We start from the raw sequence: 13,497 nt of genomic DNA, 5'->3' as shown, positions 1-13,497 counted from the left end.
GTTGGAAAGCTTTCATCTTCAGCTTTAATTAAATGCCCTAATCATATCTCTCAGTTGCTTAGAAAAAAGAATAAAAATTTTTTAATCAATCAGCTGCAGAACATAAAAAAAAGCTGGAGAACAAAAAAAAAGCTTCAATTTCAGATATTTTTTTTCAATTTTTTTTTGTATGACAACCTATAATAAATTGTATATCGTTGGAAAGCTTTCATCATCAGCTTTAATTAAATGCCCTAATCATATCTCTCAGTTGCTTAGAAAAAAGAATAAACATTTTTTAATCAATCAGCTGGAGAACAAAAAAAAAAGCTTTAATTTCAGATATTTTTTTCAATTTTTTTTTAAATGACAACCTATAATAAATTGTATATCGTTGGAAAGCTTTCATCTTCAGCTTTAATTAGATGCCCTTATCATATCTCTCAGTTGCTTAGAAAAAAGAATAAAATTTGTTTAATCAATCAGCTGCAGAACAAAAAAAAAAGCTTTAATTTCAGATATTTTTTCAATTTTTTTTTTGTATGACAACCTATAATAAATTGTATATCGTTGGAAAGCTTACATCTTCAGCTTTAATTAAATGCCCTTATCATATCTCTCAGTTGCTTAGAAAAAAGAATAAAAATTTTTTAAGCAATCAGCTGCAGAACAAAAAAAAAAGCTTTAATTTCAGATATTTTTTTCAATTTTTTTTTGTATGACAACCTATAATAAATTGTATATCGTTGGAAAGCTTTCATCTTCAGCTTTAATTAAATGCCCTAATCATATCTCTCAGTTGCTTAGAAAAAAGAATAAAAATTTTTTAATCAATCAGCTGGAGAACAAAAAAAAAAAAGCTTTAATTTCAGATTTTTTTTTCAATTTTTTTTTGTATGACAACCTATAATAAATTGTATATCGTTGGAAAGCTTTCATCATCAGCTTTAATTAAATGCCCTAATCATATCTCTCAGTTGCTTAGAAAAAAGAAAAAAAAATTTTTTAATCAATCAGCTGCAGAACAAAAAAAAAGCTTTAATTTCAGATATTTTTTTCAATTTTTTTTTGTATGACAACCTATAATAAATTGTATATCGTTGGAAAGCTTTCATCTTCAGCTTTAATTAAATGCCCTAATCATATCTCTCAGTTGCTTAGAAAAAAGAATAAACATTTTTTAATCAATCAGCTGCAGAACAAAAAAAAAAGCTTTAATTTCAGATATTTTTTTCAATTTTTTTTTGTATGACAACCTATAATAAATTGTATATCGTTGGAAAGCTTTCATCTTCAGCTTTAATTAAATGCCCTAATCATATCTCTCAGTTGCTTAGAAAAAAGAATAAAAATTTTTTAATCAATCAGCTGCAGAACATAAAAAAAAGCTGGAGAACAAAAAAAAAGCTTCAATTTCAGATATTTTTTTTCAATTTTTTTTTGTATGACAACCTATAATAAATTGTATATCGTTGGAAAGCTTTCATCATCAGCTTTAATTAAATGCCCTAATCATATCTCTCAGTTGCTTAGAAAAAAGAATAAACATTTTTTAATCAATCAGCTGGAGAACAAAAAAAAAAGCTTTAATTTCAGATATTTTTTTCAATTTTTTTTTAAATGACAACCTATAATAAATTGTATATCGTTGGAAAGCTTTCATCTTCAGCTTTAATTAGATGCCCTTATCATATCTCTCAGTTGCTTAGAAAAAAGAATAAAATTTGTTTAATCAATCAGCTGCAGAACAAAAAAAAAAGCTTTAATTTCAGATATTTTTTCAATTTTTTTTTTGTATGACAACCTATAATAAATTGTATATCGTTGGAAAGCTTACATCTTCAGCTTTAATTAAATGCCCTTATCATATCTCTCAGTTGCTTAGAAAAAAGAATAAAAATTTTTTAAGCAATCAGCTGCAGAACAAAAAAAAAAGCTTTAATTTCAGATATTTTTTTCAATTTTTTTTTGTATGACAACCTATAATAAATTGTATATCGTTGGAAAGCTTTCATCTTCAGCTTTAATTAAATGCCCTAATCATATCTCTCAGTTGCTTAGAAAAAAGAATAAAAATTTTTTAATCAATCAGCTGGAGAACAAAAAAAAAAAAGCTTTAATTTCAGATTTTTTTTTCAATTTTTTTTTGTATGACAACCTATAATAAATTGTATATCGTTGGAAAGCTTTCATCATCAGCTTTAATTAAATGCCCTAATCATATCTCTCAGTTGCTTAGAAAAAAGAAAAAAAAATTTTTTAATCAATCAGCTGCAGAACAAAAAAAAAGCTTTAATTTCAGATATTTTTTTCAATTTTTTTTTGTATGACAACCTATAATAAATTGTATATCGTTGGAAAGCTTTCATCTTCAGCTTTAATTAAATGCCCTAATCATATCTCTCAGTTGCTTAGAAAAAAGAATAAAAATTTTTTAATCAATCAGCTGGAGAACAAAAAAAAAAAAGCTTTAATTTCAGATTTTTTTTTCAATTTTTTTTTGTATGACAACCTATAATAAATTGTATATCGTTGGAAAGCTTTCATCACCAGCTTTAATTAAATGCCCTAATCATATCTCTCAGTTGCTTAGAAAAAAGAAAAAAAAATTTTTTAATCAATCAGCTGCAGAACAAAAAAAAAAGCTTTAATTTCAGATATTTTTTTCAATTTTTTTTTGTATGACAACCTATAATAAATTGTATATCGTTGGAAAGCTTTCATCTTCAGCTTTAATTAAATGCCCTAATCATATCTCTCAGTTGCTTAGAAAAAAGAATAAAATTTTTTTAATCAATCAGCTGGAGAACAAAAAAAAAAGCTTTAATTTCAGATATTTTTTTCAATTTTTTTTTGTATGACAACCTATAATAAATTGTATATCGTTGGAAAGCTTACATCATCAGCTTTAATTAAATGCCCTAATCATATCTCTCAGTTGCTTAGAAAAAAGAATAAAAATTTTTTAATCAATCAGCTGCAGAACAAAAAAAAAAGCTTTAATTTCAGATATTTTTTTCAATTTTTTTTTGTATGACAACCTATAATAAATTGTATATCGTTGGAAAGCTTACATCTTCAGCTTTAATTAGATGCCCTAATCATATCTCTCAGTTGCTTAGAAAAAAGAATAAAATTTTTTTAATCAATCAGCTGCAGAACAAAAAAAAAGCTTTAATTTCAGATATTTTTTTCAATTTTTTTTTGTATGACAATCTATAATAAATTGTATATCGTTGGAAAGCTTTCAGCTTCAGCTTTAATTAAATTCCCTATTCATATCTCTCAGTTGCTTAGAAAAAAGAATAAAATTTTTTTAATCAATCAGCTGGAGAACAAAAAAAAAAGCTTTAATTTCAGATATTTTTTTCAATTTTTTTTTGTATGACAACCTATAATAAATTGTATATCGTTGGAAAGCTTTCATCTTCAGCTTTAATTAAATGCCCTAATCATATCTCTCAGTTGCTTAGAAAAAAGAATAAAAATTTTTTAATCAATCAGCTGGAGAACAAAAAAAAAGCTTTAATTTCAGATATTTTTTTCAATTTTTTTTTGTATGACAACCTATAATAAATTGTATATCGTTGGAAAGCTTACATTTTCAGCTTTAATTAGATGCCCTAATCATATCTCTCAATTGCTTAGAAAAAAGAATAAAAATTTTTTAATCAATCAGCTGGAGAACAAAAAAAAAAGCTTTAATTTCAGATATTTTTTTCAATTTTTTTTGTATGACAACCTATAATAAATTGTATATCGTTGGAAAGCTTTCATCTTAAGCTTTAATTAAATGCCCTAATCATATCTCTCAGTTGCTTAGAAAAAAGAATAAAAATTTTTTAATCAATCAGCTGCAGAACAAAAAAAAAAAGCTTTAATTTTAGATATTTTTTTCAATTTTTTTTTGTATGACAACCTATAATAAATTGTATATCGTTGGAAAGCTTTCATCTTCAGCTTTAATTAAATGCCCTAATCATATCTCTCAGTTGCTTAGAAAAAAGAATAAAAATTTTTTAATCAATCAGCTGGAGAACAAAAAAAAAAGCTTTAATTTCAGATATTTTTTCAATTTTTTTTGTATGACAACCTATAATAAATTGTATATCGTTGGAAAGCTTACATCTTCAGCTTTAATTAGATGCCCTAATCATATCTCTCAGTTGCTTAGAAAAAAGAATAAAAATTTTTTAATCAATCAGCTGGAGAACAAAAAAAAAGCTTTAATTTCAGATATTTTTTTCAATTTTTTTTTGTATGACAACCTATAATAAATTGTATATCGTTGGAAAGCTTTCATCTTCAGCTTTAATTAAATGCCCTAATCATATCTCTCAGTTGCTTAGAAAAAAGAATAAAAATTTTTTAATCAATCAGCTGCAGAACAAAAAAAAAAGCTTTAATTTCAGATATTTTTTTCAATTTTTTTTGTATGACAACCTATAATAAATTGTATATCGTTGGAAAGCTTTCATCTTCAGCTTTAATTAAATGCCCTAATCATATCTCTCAGTTGCTTAGAAAAAAGAATTAAAATTTTTTAATCAATCAGCTGTAGAACAAAAAAAAGCTTTAAATTTAGATATTTTTTTCAATTTTTTTTTTGTATGACAACCTATAATAAATTGTATATCGTTGGAAAGCTTTTATCATCAGCTTTAATTAAATACCCTAATCATATCTCTCAGATGCTTAGAAAAAAGAATAAAAATTTTTTAATCAATCAGCTGGAGAACAAAAAAAAAGCTTTAATTTCAGATATTTTTTTCAATTTTTTTTTTGTATGACAACCTATAATAAATTGTATATCGTTGGAAAGCTTTCATCTTCAGCTTTAATTAAATGCCCTAATCATATCTCTCAGTTGCTTAGAAAAAAGAATAAACATTTTTTAATCAATCAGCTGCAGAACAAAAAAAAAAGCTTTAATTTCAGATATTTTTTTCAATTTTTTTTTGTATGACAACCTATAATAAATTGTATATCGTTGGAAAGCTTTCATCTTCAGCTTTAATTAAATGCCCTAATCATATCTCTCAGTTGCTTAGAAAAAAGAATAAAAATTTTTTAATCAATCAGCTGGAGAACAAAAAAAAAAGCTTTAATTTCAGATATTTTTTTCAATTTTTTTTTGTATGACAACCTATAATAAATTGTATATCGTTGGAAAGCTATCATCTTTAGCTTTAATTAAATGCCCTAATCATATCTCTCAGTTGCTTAGAAAAAAGAATAAAATTTGTTTAATCAATCAGCTGCAGAACAAAAAAAAAAGCTTTAATTTCAGATATTTTTTTCAATTTTTTTTTTGTTGTATGACAACCTATAATAAATTGTATATCGTTGGAAAGCTTTCAGCTTCAGCTTTAATTAAATGCCCTAATCATATCTCTCAGTTGCTTAGAAAAAAGAATAAAAATTTTTTAATCAATCAGCTGCAGAACAAAAAAAAAGCTTTAATTTCAGATATTTTTTTCAATTTTTTTGTATGACAACCTATAATAAATTGTATATCGTTGGAAAGCTTTCATCTTCAGCTTTAATTAAATGCCCTAATCAGATCTCTCAGTTGCTTTGAAAAAAGAATAAAAATTTTTTAATCAATCAGCTGGAGAACAAAAAAAAAGCTTTAATTTCAGATATTTTTTTCAATTTTTTTTTGTATTACAACCTATAATAAATTGTATATCGTTGGAAAGCTTTCATCTTCAGCTTTAATTAAATGCCCTAATCATATCTCTCAGTTGCTTAGAAAAAAGAATAAAAATTTTTTAATCAATCAGCTGGAGAACAAAAAAAAAAGCTTTAATTTCAGATATTTTTTTCAATTTTTTTTTGTATGACAACCTATAATAAATTGTATATCGTTGGAAAGCTTTCATCTTCAGCTTTAATTAAATGCCCTAATCATATCTCTCAGTTGCTTAGAAAAAAGAATAAAATTTTTTTAATCAATCAGCTGGAGAACAAAAAAAAAAGCTTTAATTTCAGATATTTTTTTCAATTTTTTTTTGTATGACAACCTATAATAAATTGTACATCGTTGGAAACCTTACATCTTCAGCTTAAATAAGATGCCCTAATCATATCTCTCAGTTGCTTAGAAAAAAGAATAAAATTTTTTTAATCAATCAGCTGCAGAACAAAAAAAAAGCTTTAATTTCAGATATTTTTTTCAATTTTTTTTTGTATGACAACCTATAATAAATTGTATATCGTTGGAAAGCTTACATCTTCAGCTTTAATTAGATGCCCTAATCATATCTCTCAGTTGCTTAGAAAAAAGAATAAAAATTTTTTAATCAATCAGCTGCAGAACAAAAAAAAAAAGCTTTAATTTTAGATATTTTTTTCAATTTTTTTTTGTATGACAACCTATAATAAATTGTATATCGTTGGAAAGCTTTCATCTTCAGCTTTAATTAAATGCCCTAATCATATCTCTCAGTTGCTTAGAAAAAAGAATAAAAATTTTTTAATCAATCAGCTGGAGAACAAAAAAAAAGCTTTAATTTCAGATATTTTTTTCAGTTTTTTTTTTGTATGACAACCTATAATAAGTTGTATATCGTTGGAAAGCTTACATCTTCAGCTTTAATTAGATGCCCTAATCATATCTCTCAGTTGCTTAGAAAAAAGAATAAAAATTTTTTAATCAATCAGCTGTAGAACAAAAAAAAAGCTTTAATTTCAGATATTTTTTTCAATTTTTTTTTTTGTATGAAAACCTATAATAAATTGTATATCGTTGGAAAGCTTTCATCATCAGCTTTAATTAAATGCCCTAATCATATCTCTCAGTTGCTTAGAAAAAAGAATAAAAATTTTTTAATCAATCAGCTGGAGAACAAAAAAAAAAAGCTTTAATTTCAGATATTTTTTTCAATTTTTTTTTGTATGACAACCTATAATAAATTGTATATCGTTGGAAAGCTTTCATCTTCAGCTTTAATTAAATGCCCTAATCATTTCTCTCAGTTGCTTAGAAAAAAGAATAAAAATTTTTTAATCAATCAGCTGGAGAACAAAAAAAAAAGCTTTAATTTCAGATATTTTTTTCAATTTTTTTTTTGTATGACAACCTATAACAAATTGTATATCGTTGGAAAGCTTACATCTTCAGCTTTAATTAAATGCCCTAATCATATCTCTCAGTTGCTTAGAAAAAAGAATAAAAATTTTTTAATCAATCAGCTGGAGAACAAAAAAAAAGCTTTAATTTCAGATATTTTTTTCAATTTTTTTTTGTATGACAACCTATAATAAATTGTATATAGTTGGAAAGCTTTCATCTTCAGCTTTAATTAAATGCCCTAATCATATCTCTCAGTTGCTTAGAAAAAAGAATAAACATTTTTTAATCAATCAGCTGGAGAACAAAAAAAAAAGCTTTAATTTCAGATATTTTTTTCAATTTTTTTTTGTATGACAACCTATAATAAATTGTATATCGTTGGAAAGCTTTCATCTTCAGCTTTAATTAAATGCCCTAATCATATCTCTCAGTTGCTTAGAAAAAAGAATAAAAATTTTTTAATCAATCAGCTGGAGAACAAAAAAAAAAGCTTTAATTTCAGATATTTTTTTCAATTTTTTTTTGTATTACAACCTATAATAAATTGTATATCGTTGGAAAGCTTCTATCTTCAGCTTTAATTAGATGCCCTAATCATATCTCTCAGTTGCTTAGAAAAAAGAATAAAATTTGTTTAATCAATCAGCTGCAGAACAAAAAAAAAAGGTTTAATTTCAGATATTATTTTCAATTTTTTTTTTGTTGTATGACAACCTATAATAAATTGTATATCGTTGGAAAGCTTTCAGCTTCAGCTTTAATTAAATGCCCTAATCATATCTCTCAGTTGCTTAGAAAAAAGAATAAAAATTTTTTAATCAATCAGCTGCAGAACAAAAAAAAAGCTTTAATTTCAGATATATTTTTCAATTTTTTTTGTATGACAACCTATAATAAATTGTATATCGTTGGAAAGCTTTCATCTTCAGCTTTAATTAAATGCCCTAATCAGATCTCTCAGTTGCTTTGAAAAAAGAATAAAAATTTTTTAATCAATCAGCTGGAGAACAAAAAAAAAGCTTTAATTTCAGATATTTTTTTCAATTTTTTTTTGTATGACAACCTATAATAAATTGTATATCGTTGGAAAGCTTTCATCTTCAGCTTTAATTAAATGCCCTAATCATATCTCTCAGTTGCTTAGAAAAAAGAATAAAAATTTTTTAATCAATCAGCTGGAGAACAAAAAAAAAAGCTTTAATTTCAGATATTTTTTTCAATTTTTTTTTGTATGACAACCTATAATAAATTGTATATCGTTGGAAAGCTTTCATCTTCAGCTTTAATTAAATGCCCTAATCATATCTCTCAGTTGCTTAGAAAAAAGAATAAAATTTTTTTAATCAATCAGCTGGAGAACAAAAAAAAAAGCTTTAATTTCAGATATTTTTTTCAATTTTTTTTTGTATGACAACCTATAATAAATTGTACATCGTTGGAAACCTTACATCTTCAGCTTAAATAAGATGCCCTAATCATATCTCTCAGTTGCTTAGAAAAAAGAATAAAATTTTTTTAATCAATCAGCTGCAGAACAAAAAAAAAGCTTTAATTTCAGATATTTTTTTCAATTTTTTTTTGTATGACAACCTATAATAAATTGTATATCGTTGGAAAGCTTACATCTTCAGCTTTAATTAGATGCCCTAATCATATCTCTCAGTTGCTTAGAAAAAAGAATAAAAATTTTTTAATCAATCAGCTGCAGAACAAAAAAAAAAAGCTTTAATTTTAGATATTTTTTTCAATTTTTTTTTGTATGACAACCTATAATAAATTGTATATCGTTGGAAAGCTTTCATCTTCAGCTTTAATTAAATGCCCTAATCATATCTCTCAGTTGCTTAGAAAAAAGAATAAAAATTTTTTAATCAATCAGCTGGAGAACAAAAAAAAAGCTTTAATTTCAGATATTTTTTTCAATTTTTTTTTTGTATGACAACCTATAATAAGTTGTATATCGTTGGAAAGCTTACATCTTCAGCTTTAATTAGATGCCCTAATCATATCTCTCAGTTGCTTAGAAAAAAGAATAAAATTTTTTTAATCAATCAGCTGTAGAACAAAAAAAAAGCTTTAATTTCAGATATTTTTTTCAATTTTTTTTTTTGTATGAAAACCTATAATAAATTGTATATCGTTGGAAAGCTTTCATCATCAGCTTTAATTAAATGCCCTAATCATATCTCTCAGTTGCTTAGAAAAAAGAATACAAATTTTTTAATCAATCAGCTGGAGAACAAAAAAAAAAAGCTTTAATTTCAGATATTTTTTTCAATTTTTTTTTGTATGACAACCTATAATAAATTGTATATCGTTGGAAAGCTTTCATCTTCAGCTTTAATTAAATGCCCTAATCATATCTCTCAGTTGCTTAGAAAAAAGAATAAAAATTTTTTAATCAATCAGCTGGAGAACAAAAAAAAAAGCTTTAATTTCAGATATTTTTTTCAATTTTTTTTTTGTATGACAACCTATAACAAATTGTATATCGTTGGAAAGCTTACATCTTCAGCTTTAATTAAATGCCCTAATCATATCTCTCAGTTGCTTAGAAAAAAGAATAAAAATTTTTAAATCAATCAGCTGGAGAACAAAAAAAAAAGCTTTAATTTCAGATATTTTTTTCAATTTTTTTTTGTATGACAACCTATAATAAATTGTACATCGTTGGAAACCTTACATCTTCAGCTTAAATAAGATGCCCTAATCATATCTCTCAGTTGCTTAGAAAAAAGAATAAATTTTTTTTAATCAATCAGCTGCAGAACAAAAAAAAAGCTTTAATTTCAGATATTTTTTTCAATTTTTTTTTGTATGACAACCTATAATAAATTGTATATCGTTGGAAAGCTTACATCTTCAGCTTTAATTAGATGCCCTTATCATATCTCTCAGTTGCTTAGAAAAAAGAATACAAATTTTTTAATCAATCAGCTGAAGAACAAAAAAAAAAGCTTTAATTTTAGATATTTTTTTCAATTTTTTTTTGTATGACAACCTATAATAAATTGTATATAGTTGGAAAGCTTTCATCTTCAGCTTTAATTAAATGCCCTAATCATATCTCTCAGTTGCTTAGAAAAAAGAATAAAAATTTTTTAATCAATCAGCTGGAGAACAAAAAAAAAGCTTTAATTTCAGATATTTTTTTCAATTTTTTTTTTTGTATGACAACCTATAATAAGTTGTATATCGTTGGAAAGCTATCATCTTCAGCTTTAATTAAATGCCCTAATCATATCTCTCAGTTGCTTAGAAAAAAGAATAAAAATTTTTTAATCAATCAGCTGCAGAACAAAAAAAAAGCTTTAATTTCAGATATTTTTTTCAATTTTTTTTTTGTATGACAATCTATAATAAATTGTATATCGTTGGAAAGCTTTCAGCTTCAGCTTTAATTAAATGCCCTAATCATATCTCTCAGTTGCTTAGAAAAAAGAATAAAAATTTTTTAATCAATCAGCTGCAGAACAAAAAAAAAAGCTTTAATTTCAGATATTTGTTTCAATTTTTTTTTGTATGACAACCTATAATAAATTGTATATCGTTGGAAAGCTTTCATCTTCAGCTTTAATTAAATGCCCTAATCATATCTCTCAGTTGCTTAGAAAAAAGAATAAAAATTTTTTAATCAATCAGCTGGAGAACAAAAAAAAAAGCTTTAATTTCAGATATTTTTTTCAATTTTTTTTTGTATCACAACCTATAATAAATTGTATATCGTTGGAAAGCTTACATCTTCAGCTTTAATTAGATGCCCTAATCATATCTCTCAGTTGCTTAGAAAAAAGAATAAAAATTTTTTAATCAATCAGCTGTAGAACAAAAAAAAAAGCTTTAATTTCAGATATTTTTTTCAATTTTTTTTTTGTATGACAACCTATAATAAATTGTATATCGTTGGAAAGCTTTCATCATCAGCTTTAATTAAATGCCCTAATCATATCTCTCAGTTGCTTAGAAAAAAGAATAAAAATTTTTTAATCAATCAGCTGGAGAAAAAAAAAAAAGCTTTAATTTCAGATATTTTTTTCAATTTTTTTTTGTATGACAACCTATAATAAATTGTATATCGTTGGAAAGCTTTCATCTTCAGCTTTAATTAAATGCCCTAATCATATCTCTCAAAAGAATAAAAATTTTTTAATCAATCAGCTGGAGAACAAAAAAAAAAGCTTTAATTTCAGATATTTTTTCAATTTTTTTTTGTATGACAACCTATAACAAATTGTATATCGTTGGAAAGCTTACATCTTCAGCTTTAATTAGATGCCCTAATCATATCTCTCAGTTGCTTAGAAAAAAGAATAAAAATTTTTAAATCAATCAGCTGGAGAACAAAAAAAAAAGCTTTAATTTCAGATATTTTTTTCAATTTTTTTTTGTATGACAACCTATAATAAATTGTATATCGTTGGAAAGCTTACATCTTTAGCTTTAATAAAATGCCCTAATCATATCTCTCAGTTGCTTAGAAAAAAGGATAAAATTTTTTTAATCAATCAGCTGGAAAACAAAAAAAAAAGCTTTAATTTCAGATATTTTTTTCCATTTTTTTTTTTGTATGACAACCTATAATAAATTGTACATCGTTGGAAAGCTTACATCTTCAGCTTAAATAAGATGCCCTTATCATATCTCTCAGTTGCTTAGAAAAAAGAATAAATCTTTTTTTAATCAATCAGCTGGAGAACAAAAAAAAAGCTTTAATTTCAGATATTTTTTTCAATTTTTTTTTTTGTATGACAACCTATAACAAATTGTATATCGTTGGAAAGCTTACATCTTCAGCTTTAATAAGATGCCCTAATCATATCTCTCAGTTGCTTAGAAAAAAGAATAAAAATTTTTAAATCAATCAGCTGGAGAACAAAAAAAAAACTTTAATTTCAGATATTTTTTTCAATTTTTTTTTGTATGACAACCTATAATAAATTGAATATCGTTGGAAAGCTTTCATCTTCAGCTTTAATTAAATGCCCTAATCATATCTCTCAGTTGCTTAGAAAAAAGAATAAAAATTTTTTAATCAATCAGCTGGAGAACAAAAAAAAAAGCTTTAATTTCAGATATTTTTTTCAATTCTTTTTTGTATGACAACCTATAATAAATTGTATATCGTTGGAAAGCTTTCATCTTCAGCTTTAATTAAATGCCCTAATCATATCTCTCAGTTGCTTAGAAAAAAGAATAAAATTTTTTTAATCAATCAGCTGGAGAACAAAAAAAAAAGCTTTAATTTCAGATATTTTTTTCAATTTTTTTTTGTATGACAACCTATAATAAATTGTATATCGTTGGAAAGCTTACATCTTCAGCTTTAATTAGATGCCCTAATCATATCTCTCAGTTGCTTAGAAAAAAGAATACAAATTTTTTAATCAATCAGCTGCAGAACAAAAAAAAAAGCTTTAATTTCAGATATTTTTTTCAATTTTTTTTTGTATGACAACCTATAATAAATTGTATATCGTTGGAAAGCTTTCATCTTCAGCTTTAATTAAATGCCCTAATCATATCTCTCAGTTGCTTAGAAAAAAGAATAAAAAAATTTTAATCAATCAGCTGGAGAACAAAAAAAAAGCTTTAATTTCAGATATTTTTTTCAATTTTTTTTTGTATGACAACCTATAATAAATTGTATATCGTTGGAAAGCTTACATCTTCAGCTTAAATAAGATGCCCTAATCATATCTCTCAGTTGCTTAGAAAAAAGAATAAATTTTTTTTAATCAATCAGCTGCAGAACAAAAAAAAAAGCTTTAATTTCAGATATTTTTTTCAATTTTTTTTGTATGACAACCTATAATAAATTGTATATCGTTAAAAAGCTTACATCTTCAGCTTTAATAAGATGCCCTAATCATATCTCTCAGTTGCTTAGAAAAAAGAATAAAAATTTTTTAATCAATCAGCTGCAGAACAAAAAAAAAAGCTTTAATTTCAGATATTTTTTTCAATTTTTTTTTGTATGACAACCTATAATAAAATGTATATCGTTGGAAAGCTTTCATCTTCAGCTTTAATTAAATGCCCTAATCATATCTCTCAGTTGCTTAGAAAAAAGAATAAAATTTTTTTAATCAATCAGCTGGAGAACAAAAAAATAAGCTTTAATTTCAGATATTTTTTTCAATTTTTTTTTTTGTATGACAACCTATAATAAATTGTATATCGTTGGAAAGCTTACATCTTCAGCTTTAATTAGATGCCCTAATCATATCTCTCAGTTGCTTAGAAAAAAGAATAAAAATTTTTTAATCAATCAGCTGGAGAACAAAAAAAAAAGCTTTAATTTCAGATATTTTTTTCAATTCTTTTTTGTATGACAACCTATAATAAATTGTATATCGTTGGAAAGCTTTCATCTTCAGCTTTAATTAAATGCCCTAATCATATCTCTCGGTTGCTTAGAAAAAAGAATAAAATTTTTTTAA

The sequence above is a fragment of the Episyrphus balteatus genome, chromosome 1 (assembly GCF_945859705.1).
Source record: "Episyrphus balteatus chromosome 1, idEpiBalt1.1, whole genome shotgun sequence".
Taxonomy (NCBI): Eukaryota; Metazoa; Arthropoda; class Insecta; order Diptera; family Syrphidae; genus Episyrphus; species Episyrphus balteatus.
Note: the sequence above shows the minus strand (reverse complement) of the source record.